Here is a 4,941-nt window from a genome sequence, read left to right as displayed (position 1 = left end):
AAAGAAATGCAAGACGGGATTGAATGGCTCACTCATACAATTGGCATTCACTGAGTGCCACGTTTTTATGTATCAGGTGCTCTTCAAAGTACTAGAAGGATACAAAGAATAATAACACACAGATGCTGGATTCAAAGAGTTCATAGTCTAGGCAGGAGGCACTTATAGTCTATGTTCATTATTTGCAGATTTCATGTTTGTGACTTTGCCCACTCCCTGAAATGTATTTGTAACCTCAAAATCAATACTCTGGGTACTTTTCCAATGTGTCATTTTCCAATGTGCACCAAGCAGTGAGAAACTCAAGTCGCCAACACTCATGTTCCTAGCGGAGGTTGACTGAGGCAAAATTGACTTCTTATTCGGCTCCATACTGTGAACACGTGCCCTTTCCATGGCCTACTTAGGGCCAGGCTTTTCATATTTTTGTGCTTTTTGTTGGCGATTGCATGTTTAAAATGGCCCCCGTGCATAGTGCTCCTAAGTGTGCAAAGGGGTGGTGTGTCTTATGGAGAAAACACACATTAGGCAAACTTCATCCAAGCATGAGTTACAGTGCTATTGGCCAGTTCAATGTTAATGAATCAAACCATATAAGGTGACATTAAATAAGGTGTTTTCAATAGAAACAGACGCAAGACACAGTCTGGTGAATGAGATGGTAAAGGTGTGAGTGCAAAACTATAGAAACACACAAGAAAGAACAATGGACTCCACCCAGGAGAGCTGAAGGAGGCATTATAGAGGGGTTGCTTATGAGCTGGGATTTAAAAAAAAAAAAAAAAAAGTAGAAACTCAATGAATGAACCAGGATGGAAGGTCGTTCAAGGCAGATTGGAACCATGTGCAAAGCAAGGGAAATCTGAAAGAGCCTGACATGCTCAGGGATTGAAAAAAGGATTTAAGTCAGATATTTTAAGTCACAGCCTCCAAATCATCCACATGCAGAATTTGCAGGCATTACCAAATTTCTCCACACAGTTTGGACTGTGATTTTTTGCAACAAGGAAGTGTGTGGTATGTCAGCTGTGAAAATTGGCTCAATATTCATAATCAAATCTATTATGCTCCCTCTGAAGCCTGGGCCATGTTTCCGTAGAAACCCCTGGTTACATAAAGGAACCCTGGCCTGTAATTGGCAAGAACCTCCACCACCTTTGGAAGCCATTATAGTAAGCCAGAGGGAAAACAAGTGCTATATAATTCCTGCTGGAGGAAAGTAAACTGGGAGGACAAAAATCAAGATTCCTGGGGGGCCTGGGTGGCTCAGTCAGTTGAGCATCCGACTCTTGATTGCAGCTCAGGTCATGATCTCAGGGTTGTGGGACAGAGCGTGGGACTCTGCGCTCAGTGGGAAGTCTGCTTGGGATTCTCTCTTTTCCTATGCCCCTCCCCCTGTTCAGGCTCTCTAAATAAATAAATAAATAAATAAATAAATAAATAAAATCTTTAAAATAAGATAAAATAAAGATTCCTTCCTGGAGAGTGGCAAACAGAGAGCACTGTAGGGCTTTGGGATACGGTATCAATCATTCAGCCTCTGCCTCTCATCCTCATCTATGAATCAACCCAGTAACCAGCTCATCCGCAATCAACACTAACTGTGTGGCCAGCATTATTCAAGGCACTAGGAGGCAACACATACACATACCCGATTGCTCTGTCCTTCACAGCTACAGAGCAGTTTACGTTAGCCTTCCCATCAACCTTCTGAGGTGGGTTTTATTACTTCCATTTTATAGAAGAGAAAACCAAAACTCCAGAGTAACTTAAGTGCACACAGCCAGTGAGTGGCAGAATCAGGATTTATGCTCAGCTTCGATTTCACATCAAGTGGAAGTTCTATCCATGTCTCAGAGAAGGTCCTTGTCCTCAAGAAACTTGTATATGTGATGACTCAGAGAGGTAAGTGGCTCAGATTGTTAGTTTCATAGGAATTCAGAGTAAAGAAGCACGAACCACTGGCCCCAGACATCATGAGCATCAGAACAGGTTGGTCTTTGATAGCTGGAGATGGGAGAGGGAATCATCCTAGGTGTCAGAGAAGCAAAGGTTCAGAAGCAGAAATGATCTTTTGGAGGAAGGGACTTACTCTGAGAAAGAAAACCTAATTTGTCCAGGAATTTAGAGGGAACATTCTCCCAGCCCTAGAATGGATCTCAGTGGATGTCGAGGAGCCCCACGTGAGATCAGCCCTTGTGGCTTTGTCTCCATAGAGGATGCTCATCCTTCATGACCCTGCCATTCCATTCCGTAAATATTAGTGGGCACCAAGTTTGTGCCACGTATTGTTCTCTGCACTGGGGATGTTTAGAGAATGTGTTTTCAAATGTGAGAGAGTAGAACCTGATCCCTGGGGGGCAGCCCACGCCCCCCCCCCCCCCCCCCCCCCGGTGATGATGGTATTTTTCACCTGACCATTCTCATTGCTGCCTTTTCTTTCTCCACCCAATCCCAAGCACACTTCATCTGTTGTCAGACTCTGTATCTGACGCTCGGGTCAAGGCCACCCAGTTCCCTGAAGCTGCCAGGGTCAAGGGTAGCCTTCCTGGGCTGGTGTTCTGGTTCTTCACTCTCAGCCACTTTGTGCTATCCTTCAGACACTGCAGCCACACCAAACCCCTTTCCACCAGGGCCTCCCTCTACCTGGAGTGTCAATGACCCCATTTCTTGCCTATTGAAGACTAACTCACCCCTCAGGATTCAGCTTAAAAGAATCTACTTCCCGTTTCTCCCAATCTCGATGAATTCCTTCTTGGCCTAGGCCTATACACCAAATGCCCCTATTTTCGCCTGCTTTCTTTTCTGCCTGGTCATAAACCAGGCCTGGCAATCTGTCTGAATCCTCCTCAGGGCCAGGGACCTGGGTCTTTATGCCATCATTTAGCACAGCCTGGCCCTGTGTCAAAGCTCAAGAAATCTCTTTTTAAAAAATAAATACATGAAGAGGATGTCCTTGAAACTAAACTAGTTCAGTTTTAAAGTGAATTTAATTAAGACATTAAGGTTCATTTTAGCAAACTTATATTGTGAATGAAAACCATCTGAAATTTAATCTCAACCTACCTGCCCCTTCAATGACAGTTTAATTTCACTATAATCTTTATTATAGTAACCTCTAACCCTGTTATTAGTATTACTAATGAAGTTGAAAGAACATGTCATCTGATTATTGTGTCTTAGGAAACATTTAATTGTTAAATTCCACACTGATAATTAGAAACCCTATCATTTCATAATGGGCTAGGCAATGTTTTACAGGTATCCCTCAATTACTGAAACAGAAGCCATCTTTTAAGTGTGTGGAAGTGAAATCTCATACATCAAATAGTCTCTTCTCATCAACCTAAGCTATATTATTATTAGAGACAGACCGTGTAAAGTAAGGAGTATTCCTGTGGTCCGAAATGATAGTGTTTTATGGGGTGAATGGCATCTGTGGCTGGCTCATCCTTGTCCTTTCCAGAGCCTGGCCAGGTCCGAGGTGGAGAGAATAAGCCAGAAGTTGTGGTGTGTGGATGTATGGGGGTGCGCTAAGAAGGCTCTTCTGATAGAGCCACCCAAAGGTAAAATGGACTGTCTTTGCAGGGATCGACAACTGAGGCTGGGCGGGGCATGAGGGGCCTTCACCCCCAAATGAAGAAGGGGAAAGTGTTTGTTTGTTTGTTTAAGATTTTATTTATTTATTTGAGAGAGAGAGAGCACATGAGAGGGGGGAGGGTCAGAGGGAGAAGCAGACTCCCCGCTGAGCAGGGAGTCCGATGCAGGACTCGATCCCGGGACTCCAGGATCATGACCTGAGCCGAAGGCAGTCGCTCAACCAACTGAGCCACCCAGGCGCCCGAAAGTGTTTGTTCTAAGGACACTTCCAATTGGGAGAATATTTCGTTCTAACTAGACTGTGCCCTCCTGGGCCTTACCCGAATTCCTACCAAAACCCAGAGCAGGAGCCATGCTAGGCAGCTCACAGAAGCTTTCCAGAGTCTGAAGGAGGCTGGGTTGGCATCACCTTACGCATGGGGACAGAACTCAGAAAGGAGATGGCGTTGAACAAAGTCTCCCGAAGCTCTCCACACTCTGGGACTTGGGCACCTTATGCTCCCAGCCCACACACCCGCTGAAACTGACCGGGCTTCCCGCACAGGGCTAGGCCCATTGTAGGGGTTTAATAAATGTTTCATGATGCTCTGGCTGACTGGGAAAGGAAGCAGGAGAAGGCCCCCCCCACCCCCTCACCCCTCCCAAGAGGAGCTCTGACTCACAACCTGTTTGGCACCGTGCACCTCTCCGGTTTCCTGGATCTCTCTCTCTAATGCAGAAAGCCTCCATGGCAGATGTTTTAAAACAATGATCATGACAATGACACCTTAATCCCCTACACTCCCCTTGCATCATAGAATTTTTAAAAATATTTTTGCAGGCTTACTCTTCTGGGTAGTTAGGTTATTTGGATCGATCATTTGCAAGACTTTTTTGGTGGTCCCATCAGATCGCTGCAGCCCCCAGGGCTGGGAATCTCCTCATAGTATGAACACGGAAGGACGGGGAGGAAGGCCGGCTTCAGAACCCAAAGTAATGTGAGAGTGAGGATAGAGGTTAGGGTGGTCTGGCTGGTGGCGCGGGCACTAAATTGAGGGTGGGCGTGCGCGTCTAGGGACTGATTGCAGGGTCTTTCTCCGGTTTTCGTGGAGGGAATAATGGGTATGAAGGAATTCCGTGTGTAGAAGCAGCAAGGGCTGGTCCCGGCTTCCTCTCGGAGGCCAATGCCAAGGGGCCAAGGCCGAAAGGAGGGCAGGGGCTACCGTGTGCGGGGTTAGCCCGCACCAGCTCCCGGGCGCGGAAGGGCTCGCCGCGCGCGTGTGGGGCGAGGCGGGTGCCAGCGGGGGTGGGGAGCCCGGGGGGCCGGGGCGGGGCGGGGCGGCCGCAGCGGGCCGGGCTGGG

Source organism: Mirounga leonina, unplaced genomic scaffold (assembly GCF_011800145.1).
Source record: "Mirounga leonina isolate KUSES-001 unplaced genomic scaffold, KU_Mleo_1.0 Mir_125, whole genome shotgun sequence".
Classification (NCBI taxonomy): domain Eukaryota; kingdom Metazoa; phylum Chordata; class Mammalia; order Carnivora; family Phocidae; genus Mirounga; species Mirounga leonina.
Note: the sequence above shows the minus strand (reverse complement) of the source record.